Genomic DNA, 15,539 nt, shown 5'->3' with positions numbered 1-15,539 from the left:
TGGGAAGCGGCAGGAACCAGCAAGAACAAAAAGCCATTAGCCCCCTAGAGGCAGAGGGAGGGAACTGTGGTGGCTGAGCCTAGAAGAGCAGGAGCTGCAGAGTGCATCCCAGGAGGGAGCAGAAGGAAAACCCAAGCCTTCGCTCTCCCTGCTCTCCCATATCCTGCCAGTGCCTGTCAGTGTGGGACCCAGAAGTCCTTGGGGCCTGGCAGGGGTACGCTGGGGTCAGATCCCAATGGCTTGTGAGAGCCAACTGTTAAATGATCAGTAACATTGTGAGCCAGTTGTTAAAAGCTATTGTTAGGAAATAATTCCAGTAGTCATGTACAGATATGAGAGCTGGACCACAAAGAAGGCAGAGTGCCAAAGAATTGATGCTTTCGAATTGTGGTATTGGAGAAGACTCTCAAGACTGCAAGGAGATCAAACCAATCAATCCTAAAGGAAATCAGTCCTGAATAGTCATTGGAAGGGCTGATGCTGAAGCTGAAACTCCAATACTTTGGCCACCTGATGCAAAGAGCCAACTCATTGGAAAAGACCCTGATGCTGGGAAAGATTGAGGGCAGGAGGAGAAGAGGGCAACAGAGGATGGGATGGTTGGATGGCATCACCAATTCAATGGACATGAACTTGGGCAAACTCTGGGAGATGGTGATGGACAGGGAAGCCTGCCGTGCTACGTCCACAGGGTCACAAAGAGTCAGACACGACTTGGTGAATGAACAAACAAGGAAATAATAGCCAGTTATTATTAGAAATGAAATTATATATGTTTACCATTAATTATACAAAAATGAAACAAACATTTAAAAATCACTTCCTAATTAGTGCCTTTTACTATTATCTGTTCTTGAAGTTATTCATGTCTTGAAGTTATTGAAGTTATTCTGTCTATAGGAAAGAAATGCTATATAACCCATGCTACTTGTCTCTATCCAATTCCACATTCACTGCCTTCATTTTGGTAGCTTGAGTATTTAGACTGCAGAAATCCGTAACTGGTTTGCTAATTGTCAACTTGATTTATTATTCTGTCAATTGTCTAGACTTAAAGAAGTGATGGAGAACATGTTAATAATGCAGATGAAACTCATGTGCTGTGTCTGAAAGTACTGAATTTCGATAGCACAAAAATTTGAGGAAATATCTTTCCAGTGTTTCAAAACTATTATCTGAGTTAGCAAAGAAGTTGCTTCCAGTTAAGAATGACGTTTCTTGTTTATTTCACCTTTTTTTGTTGTTGAGGTAAACAAAAATATCAACCAACATTCATGTCATGCTACACTCATTTATCAATTACAATCACAGATTGATGAGGGACACCAGAGTTCTCTAAAAATCAATGAATGCGTTCTGCAGGAATCAATTTGCTATATGGAATTTATGATAAGAAGTATATTATACGTCATTATTGTTTGTAATAAAAAAATGTAAAATTGCCCCAATGTAGCTGCCATATAAACAAATACACTTTTATATTAACAGTTTAAAGCCAATAAAAAAGACCTGCAGTCCTCATTTTATTTTTTACATCCTTCTGTTCAAAATAATGGGAAATCTAAGCTGTAGGAAAGAATATATATATATATATACACATATATATTTTTTGTACATACCTATAAGTGTATGTGATTAATAAAATCATTTTTACCTTGAGGTTTTAAAATTGCCTGTAAACATTTTTTCTAGAATTGGCCCAAAATAGAAGAAATTGCTCCCCACTGCGTAAAATGCAGAGAAGGCAATGGCAGCCCACTCCAGTACTCTTGCCTGGAAAATCCCATGGACAGAGGAGCCTGGTGGGCTGCCGTCTATGGGGTCGCACAGAGTCAGACACAACTGAAGCAATTTAGCAGCAGCAGCAGCAGCAGAGGTAGATAATCCTGGAGGTGTTTAGCCTGTCAGAGGGGGCTGTGGTTAAAAGAAAAATCTAAACCATCGTTTTACCACTGCTGCGGCTAAGTCACTTCAGTCGTGTCCGACTCTGTGCGACCCCATTGACGGCAGCCCACCAGGCTCCCCCGTCCCTGGGATTCTCCAGGCAAGAACACTGGAGTGGGTTGCCATTTCCTTCTCCAATGCAGGAAAGTGAAAAGTGAAAGTGAAGTCGCTCAGTCGTGTCCGACTCTTAGTGACCCCATGGACTGCAGCCCACCAGGCTCCTCCGTCCATGGGATTTTCCAGGCAAGTGTACTGGAGTGGGCTGCCCTTGCCTTCTCTGATTATCCACCTCACCTGTTACCAATTTCAGTGAAAACGGGACTCAGGAATATTAGAGAACTGGAGAGAAGAACGTTCCATTTTAGCCTCACTTACTGATTTCAGTAGGCTGATAGATGCTTGTCACCAGTTGAACAAATGCACGGCGGTGGGATGCCCCGATCTCTGTCCGCTGCCCTTGAGCCTTGAGCCCGAAGGAGAAGCGGGAATTTTCTCAACTTCCCAGCAGGCGGCGCTGCCTAAGGATGGCGAGCGCAGACAGGTCTCCAAGGCCGCTCCTGGCAGGATGCCCTGCTGTGCCCTCCTCTGCCCTGCTCTGCCCTCCTCTGCCCTGCTCTGCCCTCCTCTGCTCTCCTCTGTTCTCCTCTGCCCCCCTCTGCTCCACTCTGCCCTCCTCTGTCCTCTGCCCTCCTCTGCCCTCCTCTGCCCTCCTCTGCCCCTCTCTGCCCCACTCTGCCCTCCTCTGCCCTCTTCTGCCCTCCTCTGCCCTCCTCTTTCCTGCTCTGCCCTCCTCTGTCCTCTGCCCTCCTCTGCCTGCTCTGCCCTTGTCAGCCCTCCTCTGCCCTGCTCTGCCCTCCTCTGTCCTCTGCCCTGCTCTGCCTTCTTCCCTCCTCTGCCCTCCTCTGCCCACCTCTTCCGTGCTCTGCCCTCCTCTGTCCTCTGCCCTCCTCTGCCTGTTCTGCCCTCGTCAGCCCTCCTCTGCCCTGCTCTGCCCTCCTCTGTCCTCTGCCCTGCTCTGCCTGCTCTGCCCTCCTCTGCCTTCTTCCCTCCTCTGCCCTCCTCTGCCATCCTCTGCCCACCTCTTCCCTGCTCTGCCCTCCTCTGTCCTCTGCCCTCCTCTGCCTGCTCTGCCCTCTTCAGCCCTCCTCTGCCCACTTCTGCCCTGCTCTACCCTCCTCTGTCCTCTGCCCTCCTCTGCCCTCTGCCCTCCTCTGCCCTCCTCTGCCCTCCTCTGCCTACCTCTGCCCTGCTCTGTCCTCCTCTGCACTCTGCCCTCCTCTGCCCTCCTCTGCTCACCTCTTCCCTGCTCTGCCCTCCTCTGTCCTCTGCCCTCCTCTGTCTGCTCTGTCCTCTTCAGCCCTCCTATGCCCACCTCTGCCCTGCTCTGTCCTCCTCTGCACTCTGCCCTCCTCTGCCCTCCTCTGCTCACCTCTTCCCTGCTCTGCCCTCCTCTGTCCTCTGCCCTCCTCTGTCTGCTCTGCCCTCTTCAGCCCTCCTCTGCCCACCTCTGCCCTGCTCTACCCTCCTCTGTCCTCTGCCCTCCTCTGCCCTCTGCCCTCCTCTGCCCTCCTCAGCCCTCCTCTGCCCACCCCTGCCCTGCTCTACCCTCCTCTGCCTGTTCTGCCCTCCTCTGCCCACCTCTGACCTCCTCTGCCCTCCTCTGCCCCCCTCTGCCTGCCTCTGCCCTGCTCTGCCCTCCTCTGCCCTGCTCTGCCCACTTCTACCCTCCTCTGCCTTGCTCTGCCCTCTTCTGCCCTGTTCTTCTGCCCTGTGCAGGGTGGATGGTTGCAGAGCAGGCACCCAGGTCACTTCCCCAGAAGCCCCAGAAGCTGCACGGGGCTGGAGGACATGACTTTTCCACTGGCCCTTGGACTGTGCTGGAGAAATGGGAACAGCTGGTCTTTGCATGGAGAACCTGGAGCCGAGTGGCCAGTGGCTGGGGGGCCTCCCAGGCATGGTGGAACAAATGGGGGTGGGGAGGGAACAATTAATGGATTACCCCACCCCTACCCCCTATCCACCAGAGAAAGGGGAGGCAGGCAGAAAGCCAAGCCAGAAAGGTATTCCTAACTGTTGATCCTAAACATGCAGGTTCTAGAGGCTCGGAGATGCGATGGTAGAGAGACAGCTCAGAGGGATGGTAGAGCAGGTGGCTGGAGAGACGGGGTTTCCAGAGAGATGAGGAAAGATCCCCTCAGATGGGGGCGGGGGAGAGCGATGATGGGGACTGATGAGAGCGCGGTAGTTCTTAAGGGGCTCTGGAGAGGGGGCCCCTGTGCCCCTTCCTGGGCAGACCCGCAAGGAGACAGCAAAGGGCACACCCCATCGTGGGCTGCCTGTCCCGTGCCCCGGGGAGCTGGCAGGCTGAGGGGAAGGGAGGGCCTTTCTGAAATGCCTGCCTCCAGCGTGGGTGAGGCCAGAGCACAGCACCCTTCAGAAGGGGCAGAGGACTTGAGGGAGGCCCCCTGAAGGACGGATGATGCCAAGAGAGCCGGCTCTCAGGTGCCTGCGTGCAAGTTAGGAAGAGGGGCACGAAGGCGCCCAGATCCATAACTAGCCTGTGGGTGGGTCCTTGCTAGGAGGCAGCCCTGCCCCACACCCACAGCTTAGCAGGTCAGCACAGGCGGGGTTCAGTCCCCCAGCGCAGTTACATTTGTACAGTGGACCACCCGCTTAACTGTCCCTGGGGGCCCACCGTCCCAGTCTTTGCCTACGTGCGTGAAGACCTCGAGCTTGGATGCCAGCACAGACAGGTGCGATAAGGTCCAGGGAGGTCCCGGTCCCCTGTGCCTTGGCCCTGTGTAAGTCTCTGGTGCAGCCCCAAAGGGACTTAGAACCTTCAACTGATAGACGTTGAGTCTCCATCACCCTGCTGGGACACTTGGGGCCCTGAATAGAAAATAGGTTGAGACACAGAATGAACCAATCTGCCGTGACTCCCTCCACACCCAGGTTTGTGAGCTGGGAGGCACGCATGCCAGCCAGCAGGTCTGGCCAGGGAGCAGGTGAAGCAAGAGAACGCAGGGGCCGCCTGGAAGGTCTGAGCCGGGCTCAGTGACACGAGGGGACAGAGCTGCCTCATGCCTGGCACCTTCCAGCTGCGTGGCCATGAACACAGCCACCCTTCCAAGCAGTGTCCTCATCCGTGTGACAGTGAAGGCGAAGTAGCTCATGGAGAACCCCTGGGTTTGGGTCCTTACTGTGTCCGCGCTGGGCCCTCACCGTGCCAGGCACTGTTCTGAGTTCTTGATGTGGATTTACTCACATCATCAGCACCACCTAGGAAGCAGATTCCAGCAGCTCTGCTTCAGTGATGAGGAAAAGGAGCCTCAGTGCGTTCTGCGTGGCCAGGGCCAGGCAAGTAGCAAGTGACTGGATTCAGGCCCGCCCTGGTCTCACCCACGCCCACATCGTACTGTGTGAAGCTCAGCGTGCAGTGCCTGGATGCAGTGCCCAGGAAGTGTCGGTCATCCTCACAGGTGAAGCCCAGGAATCACATAGGCTCAGGGGAGTTGGAGGAGATGCTCAGGACCCAGGGGACTGATGCAGATGACAGGCAGCTCAGTGGGGCCCCCAGGAGAGTGAGGCTAGCAAGCAGGAGGGAGGCCTGGACCTTGAACCTTCCACATCCTGCTTGGTAAAGTGAAGAAAACTCCTGCTTCATTGCCAGAACTAAAGAAGAAGAGAATGCAAGGCCTTCAGGTGATGGTGGTGGTTTAGTCACTAAGTCGTGTCCGACTGTTTCAGCCTCATGGACTGCAGCCTGCCAGGCTCCTCTGTCCATGCCATTTCCCAGGCAAGAATACTGAAGTGGGTTGCCATTTCTTTGTCCAGTAGATCTTCCTGACCCAAGGATCAAACCCACATCTCCTACATTGCAGATGGATTCTTTACCACTTGACTACCAGAGAAACCAAGGCCTTCAGGACGCAGAGTCTTTGTGGCCTACCTCATTTGGAAAACTGAATCCAAACACACTTGCTTGGAGACCAGAAAGCTCCCCACTCTGTCACGGCTCTTCTTGCTATTTCGAGAGGGCAGCTCGTTTGTTTATCTCTGTTTCATAGGAGCACAACAGGTGTCTGTTGGAGTAGGGGCTGCCTTTTTCAAAGGTGCAAAAATAGCATTTGTCATATGAAAAAAAAAAAAGTGCAGTAACTTAACCTGCACAACCTCTGTCTCTTAATTTGGAAATCCATGACGTATACATTGCAAATGAACTTGAGAAGGGTCCCAAGTGGCAAAGAGACACCCCCTGGTTAATCTTCACAACAGGAGCAGGACTCATATTTCATCTTAAGAACTAAAAAAAGAAGAATCTTCCATCAAAGAACAGCATGTTTGCTGTTACTGCCCTGAACATATTTTCCACAGTGGGATAATTCAGAACCAGCTCTTGAGTCTCTCCACTGTGCCAAGGATGGGGCTGGGCACTGCAGACACAGGACAGAGGGAGACACAGCCCCTTTCCTCGGGGACTTGGGTTCCAGGGGGCACGGGAGGCTTCAGGAGGATGTTGTATTTCCTCAATGTTGCCTCGAATGTGTGTTTCCTCCTCTCTGTAAGATTGCCAGTCACTCACTGAGACTTCTAGTCTCTGTCTACCCTTGGATGCTCTAATCTCATGGCTTTGAATACCAACCATTTACCAACGACCCTCAAACATGTGACTCAGTCCCAGATTGCTCCTCTGAATGCACTGCGTCCTGGGCCAGGGTACTGTTTAGAACGTAACTCTGGTATGTCCCTCCTCTTACGGGAGAGTCAGGAGGATACTCTGCATCCCTAAGTGTCAGAGTCAATTTGAACCTGGTCATGGGCACCCAGCCACTCTGGAAAGAAATGGCTATTCCCCTTTCCCTGGTGTGAATGGCTGTCCTCGCTTTGGGGAAGGCCCTGGAGATCACATGTACTTCTTCATCGTGGAGGTGGTTAGGTCCTGCCTGCTGTCGACGGGATCAGGTCTGAGAGCTGACTCAGGCCTGGAAATCAGGCAGTGACCTACCACGCCTGTGTTTATTCATGATGGTTTTGTCACCAGCCCCATTTCTTTCCCCCAGAACATCGTGTTCTGTGAGTCATCTCTGTAGATCCCTGGGTCCTTGCTCTTCCCCCAGGTTACCATTCGCAGGTGGCTGCTCATCACAGTGACTCTTCTCGTCTTGCTCCTGACACCTACCGGCTGCCACCTGCCCCCCGCTGGGCTCTCGCCCAGTGGTTCTCACCACCGTATCAGGGTGCTGAGACTAGTGCCAGGCTTGACCAAGAACTTTGTAGAAATGTACATTTCCCAGCCCCAAACCCAAGCCTCTGAATCAAATCCTTCAGCTTCTGACAAGCCCTGTGATTGAGTTTGCTGCTGCTGCTGCTAAGTCACTTCAGTCGTGTCCAACTCTGTGCGACCCCATTGACAGCAGCCCACCAGGCTCCCCCGTCCCTGGGATTCTCCAGGCAAGAACACTGGAGTGGGTTGCCATTTCCTTCTCCAGTGCAAGAAAGTGAAAAGTGAAAGTGAAGTCACTCAGTCGAATCTGACTCTTAGCAACCCCCTAGACTGCAGCCTACCGGGCTCCTCCGCCCATGGGATTTTCCAGGCAAGAGTACTGGACTGGGGTGCCATTGCCTTCTCCGTTATTGAGTTTAATGCCCACTAAAGTTTGAGAACCACGACTGCCTTGCCACCACCCCCTGCCAGAGAGGTCCCCGTCTACTGTCAGCTCCTCCTCCTGCAGAAGCCACCACAGAGCTTCTCAGTGATGCCTCGTCCCCTCCCCCGTGGGTGCCTTATCAAGTCGGTAGATGGAGTGTCCACACGGCCTCCCAAGGAGCAAGGCCAGCCAGGGGGGTTTCCGCCTTATGGCCACTTCTGAAATCTTTTGTTCCCTTCCCCCATGGTTTGCTACAGAAGATTTGGTGTCTCTGCGTCTGTTAATGTGGGCTGGCCTGGCAGCACACCGGCAGTCAGCCGGGGCCATCACGAGTGTGCCCCACCCCACTGACTCCCGGACCGAGCCCCGCAGGACCACGAAGGCCTGCTGCTCCGGCTACTACTCGTAGCCAGGCTCTGTAGCACCTTCGACGGGTAACTCCTGTCCATCCTGTGCAGACCCAGCACTTTTCCAGCTGGCTTTTCTGAGGTGTCCACCTAGATACAGTTCTGGGAGCCAGGAGGAAGACGGTGCTGGATCCTGGAAACACCTGCTCCTTCTGAGGTCTCTGCATGGCCTTCTTGCCAGAGGCAGGCTCTATAATCCAACAGGGGAGAAGGCCACTTCTACGGTCCCGGGGAACACGGAGGTCCAAGTTTCTCACCTACAGTACCCAGATACCCCTGTGCCTAGTCTCCGAGCCCCACTCCTTCCCATAAGGAACATAGACTTGGCCGGTGTGAGAATGCAGCCTTCCCAGAAGTGCTTACCCTTAGGAAGTCCCGTGCCTGGTCTCCCATCCTCTCTGACTTATACCTTCAGGAGAACAAACGAGTAGCGACTCTGACTCTCACTCTTTGCTTAAATTGCTTAGCAGCAAGGCTGAGGACATTTTCTTTCTTAATGAGTCGGGGCACTTAGCAAACAGCTATCTGATTCCACAGTCTCTCAACTTGCTATTTTCTTCACACCTCTCCAAAGTCCATGCACCAGTAATGCATTCCCTCTGCCAATATCCTGTCCTAATCCATCAAAGGGGAAAGTCTTAGCAGTCACACCATGACACCACAGTGGGAACTCCTCCTACTCAATCCAAAAACAAAATTAAGAAAACAACTTCATTTACAGTGGCACTAAAAAAAAAAAAAAAAGATAACATACTTAGGACTAAAGTTTATGAAAGAAGTACAAGGCTTACACGCTGAAAACTACAAAGTATCATTGAAACAAGTTAAGGAAGATTTTAATATAATAAATAGAAAGACATCCCATGTTCATGGATTGGAAGATTTCATACTGTTAAGACGCATCATACACATACACACACATAACTCATGTATACACGTATCAATAGGTCTTTTTCTATCTATCCTCAAGCATGAGCGCATATGAATGCCTCCAGATCCCTCTGGAATCCCAGGTTCATTCTACCCTCCCTTCTCCCTCTGCTTATCTGTAACTTCTTTCTCCAACAGTGAGAAGCCTGGCCCACATTCTCTGCAGTATTTTCGCTTATTTGTCCACCCTGGTATACACGTAAAGTAGCTTCTCCATAGTCTCTTTCTTTTTAACGTGGGTGTATTTGGCTGCATCGGGCCTCAGGACTCTGTAGTGGTGGTGCTTGGGCTCAGTAGTTGCAGAGTCAGGGCTTAGTTGATCTGCGGCATGTGGGATCCTCGATCCTTGACCAGGGATCGAACCCATGTCCCCTGCGATAGAAGGCCGATTCTTAACCACTGGACCACCAGGGAAGTCCCTCTGTAGTCTTTATAAAGCCCAAGTCAGATCACTCCTCTGCTCAAAACCCTCCCACACCTTCCCATTTCACTCAGAGTAAACCCTCGTCCTTGACCCGCTGTGGCCTCCAGGGCACTACCACACTGACCCCTAAGACCCATCTCTTAGAGTCTTATCTTACATAGACCATAAGACCTCTTCTCCTTTGAGTTTCTGCTCCAGACACCTTGGCTTCCTTGCTGCACCAGAGGCTGGGGTGATGGGAAGGGAATGGACTTAAAACCAGGAAATAAGGGAACTCGTTGTGGGTAGAACTATTCCATACTTTGGCACTGGGGGTGGTAACATGACTGTATACATTTGTCATTATTCCTTGAACTATACACTTAAAATCAGTGAATCTTAATGTTAAATTCCCCTCAATAAAGTTGACCTTTTTTAAAAATAAAAAAGACCTTTATACCAAGCAATAAAATCTGTGACATCACCCATTTGAAATGTTTGCTATGCTTCCCAAATAGTTTGTTTTTTAAATGTAATTGGTAAGATTTTCCATGCTTTCATCCATTTCTACCTAAAATTATGTCCCCTGTCACCAAGGTTTGTTTTCTGTGGTGAACACTGTTGGGTTTAGCAAGGATTCAACATAGTTGGTTGGATTTGGCCACCTTTCTCTCCTCTCATACTAAGCAAAAATGTTATCCACCAGTGGCTTCCCAACTGTTCTGGCATTGGCCACAGTGAAAAGGAAGTATCATTTAAACTGAACACACATCCAAGTCACAGAAACAGAAGTATCAGGGTGGCCAACAGAAAAACCCCAATGAACTTTTTGGCCAGCCCAATACTACAAGTTGTTACTTAGCCCCTTAATATTTTAATCTTTTTTTAAATGCCAATTTGGATCTACAAATTTAATATTATGACTAATTAATGAGTCAACTAGTAACTTCAAAACTCCTCATCTAAATGATGTCATGTGCAATGTTAGTCAATAACATTGGCCTGGCATTCATCAACACATGTGTTTTCTAAATGCAATGGATAATGGATCCGGTATGAACGCATACTGTCACTGATCTTTGTTGATCATCCTTCTGCAACCCCCCTTTCTGAAGGTTCCGGGGCCCATGTGAGGGAAATGCAGCCTCAGTCCACCCTTTCCAGTCTCTTACTACCTCATCAGTAGTTAATCACTGAGATTGACTCACAGGCAGGTAAATCAATGGGCAAGGACGATTCTCCAAAATGACCAGGCATCAACTTACCAACGGTACTTAAGTTTTTTTTCCCCACTGACTTTGGGGATGGTTTTGATGATGTAGATAGCCATTGTCAGGAGGTTGCTTTAGGGCGATCGGCGTGCAAGGTGGTGGCTAGGAGCCACAGGAGGGGTATGGTGGGTCGGGGGTGGGGGGAGACGGAGAAGCTGCTTAATTTCTTGATTGCAAAGTATCAGCTCCACCACTAAAAATAGCAGTGGCAGCTAAGGGGAGTGGAGCTCTCTGCCGGAGCCCTCCTTCCAGACAGGCCCCAAAGGTTAACCATCAGTAGCCAGGAGGTGAGTCAGAAGGTGAACCCTTGACTGATACGGCTGTGTTTGAACATCAGAGAGTTAGGTTTGGAGCTCTCAGGTCGAATCATGGCCTCCCAGCCCAGGCCCCCTAGTCATCATTCCTCAAAGTTCTGCTTCGAGGCCAAACTGACATGTCCCCAAGTCCATGAGCCTCCCCCATGGTGCCTGTGGGCGTCGGGCCTTCTCTTGAACCCTTGGGGTCATCACTTGGAAGTCTCTGAGGAAATACGCTCCCTTCTGCGAAATCCAGTTCAGGAACCCTGTCCCTCAGTGCTCCTGTAACCTCCTGAGCAGGCACCCCGGTTGGTTTCTCACCCCGGAATCCAGGCTGCTTGGCCCGGCCTTGCTTTTGGCAAGCATCTAATAGATAAAATCAGTTCAGTTCAGTTCAGTTCAGTGGCTCAGTCGTGTCTGACTCTTTGCGACCCCATGAATTGCAGCACGCCAAGCCTCCCTGTCCATCACCAACTCCCGGAGTTCACTCAAACTCATGTCTATCGAGTCGGTGGTGCCATCCAGCCATCTCATCCTCTGTTGTCCCCTTCTCCTCCTGCCCCCAATCCCTCGCAGCATCAGAGTCTTTTCCAATGAGTCAACTCTTTGCATGAGGTGGCCAAAGGACTAGAGTTTCAGTTTCAGCATCAATCCTTCCAAAGAACACCCGGGACTGATCTCCTTTAGAATGGACTGAATGGATCTCCTTGCAGTCCAAGGGACTCTCAAGAGTCTTCTCCAACACCACAGTTCAAAAGCATCAATTCTTTGGCACTCAGCTTTCTTCACAATCCAACTCTCACATCCATACATGACCACTGGAAAAACCATAGTCTTGACTAGAGGGACCTTTGTTGGCAAAGTAATGTCTCTGCTTTTCAATATGCTATCTAGGTTGGTCATAACTTTCCTTCCAAGGAGTAAGCATCTTTTAATTTCATGGCTGCAGTCACCATCTGCAGTGATTTTGGAGCTCCCAAAAAATAAAGTCTGACACTATTTCCACTGTTTCCCCATCTATTTCCCACGAAGTGATGGGGCCAGAAGCCATGATCTTCGTCTTCTGAATGTTGAGCTTTAAGCCAACTTTTTCACTCTCCTCTTTCACTTTCATGAAGAGGCTCTTTAGTTCCTCTTCACTTTCTGCCATCAGGGTGGTGTCATCTGCATATCTGAGGTTATTGATATTTCTCCCAGCAATCTTGATTCCAGCCTGTGCTTCTTCTAGCCCAGCATTTCTCATGATGTACTCTGCATAGAAGTTAAATAAGCAGGATGACAATATACAGCCTTGATGTATTCCTTTTCCTATTTGGAACCAGTCTGTTGTTCTATGTCCAGTTCTAACTGTTGCTTCCTGACCTGCATACAAATTTCTCAAGAGGCAGGTCAGGTGGTCTGGTATTCCCATCTCTTTCAGAATTTTCCACAGTTTATTGTGATCCACACAGTCAAAGGCTTTGGCATAGTCAATAAAGCAGAAATAGATGTTTTTCTGGAACTCTCTTGCTTTTTCCATGATCCAGCAGATGTTGGCAATTTGATCTCTGGTTCCTCTGCCTTCTCTAAAGCCAGCTTGAACATCTGGAAGTTCACAGTTCACATACTGCTGAAGCCTGGCTTGGAGAATTTTGAGCATTACTTTACTAGCGTGTGAGATGAGTGCAATTGTGGGGTAGTTTGAGCATTCTTTGGCATTGCCTTTCTTTGGGATTGGAATGAAAACTGACGTTTTCCAGTCCTGTGGCCACTGCTGAGTTTTCCAAATTTGCTGGCATATTGAGTGCAGCACTTTCACAGCATCATCTTTCAGGATTTGAAAGAGCTCAACTGGAATTCCATCACCTCCACTAGCTTAGTTCGTGGTGATGCTAAAATAAGCAGCTGCTAAACTGAAATGTCGTAAAATACAGCAAGCCCAGGCTCAACTCTTGGTTTGACTTTGGCCAGCTCATCCCACCTCTCTGGGCCACAGCTTCCTTGGCCATAACGGAGGGAATCAGACGGTGTTGTCTCCGAGGCCCTCTGTAGCCGACTCCCAAAGTGGCCCCACGACCCCACCTCCCCACGGTCCTCCCCTTGCGTGCCTGGGGGAGGTGATGTGGCGCACTGGAACCCGGGTTCTGGGAGACACGGCAGCTTCCTTCTTTGTCACTTTTTCTCGCCTTTGGATCCCTCACTCTAGAAAAGTCTAACTCCACGTCCTGGGCAGCCCCGGTGAAAAGCTGAGGCAGTGAGGAACTCAGTCTCAGTCAACAGCCTTCAAGAAACAGCCCTGGGAGTGAACTCATCCTTAAGATGATTGCTTCTTGACAGGACCTCATGGAAAAACCCAAGCCACAATCACACACCTAAGCCGCTCCGCAGTGTCTGACCCTCAGACACTGACATAGTAAGTAGTTGTTAATTTGAGATTGTCTGTGACACAGCCACAGATAACTAATCCAGACCATTTCTGGCTCTAAAATCCTGTAAGCCTAAAGTCCCCGAAATAAACTTACCGCTTTCAGGAAAAGCCTGATTTATAACAATTGTCAATCTTCCCCCTCCCACCCAACCCCCCGACCAGAATCCATAAAGAGAGAATGCAAAATGTGTCAAAATATATTTTGGAGTAATAGTATTTATTTTATTTGTGTTTGTAAGCATTCCCAAAGCTTTGTTGATTTTGCTTCACTGAACCCTTTATTTCACAAATGAAGGTGGAAATACAGATAAATTAGGTGATTGGAATAATGCAAATGTTCTTCACTTCACAACATTTGCATCCCTCCAGTGGTGAATAAGAATGAGGTGCAGGCTGGCTTTGTTTTGCTCCAGCTTCATCTTGAGAAACATGTCATGAGCTGTGTTGACACTGGCAGCTAAGGACCCAGAGAAATCCTGGGGGCAGAGGGGGGGCTAAGGCAAGGTAGCTGGCTAGAAGAAGGGACCCTGCAGCATGCTGAGTCCCCCCGAGGCACGGCTGAAGGTCAGACAGAGGGCCAGCGGGCAGTGCGGCTGCCCACTCAGCCTGGGCTAAGGAAAGACTTCTGACAGAACAGCAAATGGCAGGAAGGGATTTTTTATTTTAAATGAGGCCACCCAATGCACAAGTGCTCAGTCGCGTCTGACCCTTTGCAACCACATGGACTGTAGCCCGCCAGACTCCTCTGTGGATTTTCCAGGCAAGAATACTGGAGTGGGTTACCATTTAGGGGATCTTCCCGACCCAGGGATTGAACCCAGGTCTCTTGTGTCTGATGCATTGGCAGGCAGATTCTTTATCACTAGCGCCACCTGGGAAGATAAAAAAAATAAGGCCGTGGTCCCCTGATAAACAGAGAAGGCAACGGCACCCCATGGATTTTCTTGCCTGGAAAATCCCATGGACGGAGGAGCCTGGGGGGCTGCAGTCCATGGGGTCACTAAGGGTCGCACACGACTGAGCGACTTCACTTCCGCTTTTCACTTTCATGCATTGGAGAAGGAAATGACAACCCAATTCAGTGTTCTTGCCTGGAGAATCCCAGGGACGGGGGAGCCTGGTGGGCTGCCATCTATGGGGTCGCACAGAGTCAGACACGACTGAAGTGACTTAGCAGCAGCAGTAGCAGCCCCTGATAGACAAGGAGAATGGAAAGGAAATTAAGGGTGTGGAAGGTTCATAGAGGGAGATCGTGTCTCCTCTGGCTGACGGCATGAGCCCACGTAGCCCCCCAGATGAAAACAAATAGCTAATGGCCTCAGAAATCTGAGTCAGTAAGTGTAGTAATGAGCTTGAGGAGAGTGGGAAAAGTGGCCAAGAGGCAAAGGTGGATGCCTGACTCTGACAAAGCCCATGGCTCTGTTTTACTCACTCAGGTATTCCTAGATTTGTTGCCTCCTGGAGGCAACCACCAACAAAAATTTATTGAAAGGACAAAAGTAAATGGGAAAATGAAATGAGGAAAAGGGGCACGGATGGGTGGGAGAATACCCTGGCAGAACACAAGTTTGCTCCTCTGAAAGCATCTACTTCACCAAACAGAATATCATTGCAGTATTTTCTGATTTAAGTAATACTGGCAATTAGAGAAACCCCTTCTTGAACTTGTTAATTGCCTTTTGGATCAGAAAGATCTAAATGGTCTTACCTGCTGTACAGCTCATGGAACTCAGCTCAGTGTTATGTGGCAGCCTGGATGGGAGGGGAGTTCAGGGGAGACTGGATACACGTGTGTGTGGCTGAGTCCCTTCACCCCTGAAACTATCACAACATTGTTTGTTAGTTGGCTATCAGATCAGATCAGATCAGTCGCTCAGTCGTGTCCAACTCTTTGCGACCCCATGAATCGCAGCATGCCAGGCCTCCCTGTCCATCACCAACACCCGAAGTTCACTCAGACTCACATCCATTGAGTCAGTGATGCCATCCAGCCATCTCATCCTCTGTCGTCCCCTTCTCCTCCTGCCCCCAATCCCTCACAGCATCAGAATCTTTTCCAATGAGTCAACTCTTCCATGAGGTGGCCAAAGTACTGGAGTTTCAGCTTTAGCATCATTCCTTCCAAAGAACACCCAGGACTGATCTCCTTTAGAATGGACTGGTTGGATCTCCTTGCAGTCCAAGGGACTTTCAAGAGTCTTCTCCAACACCACAGTTCAAAAGCATCAATTCT

Source organism: Bos grunniens, chromosome 21 (genome assembly GCF_055505025.1).
Source record: "Bos grunniens cultivar Pamir isolate PY7600 chromosome 21, Bosgru_T2T1.0, whole genome shotgun sequence".
Classification (NCBI taxonomy): Eukaryota; Metazoa; Chordata; class Mammalia; order Artiodactyla; family Bovidae; genus Bos; species Bos grunniens.
This window is presented reverse-complemented; position numbering follows the sequence as displayed.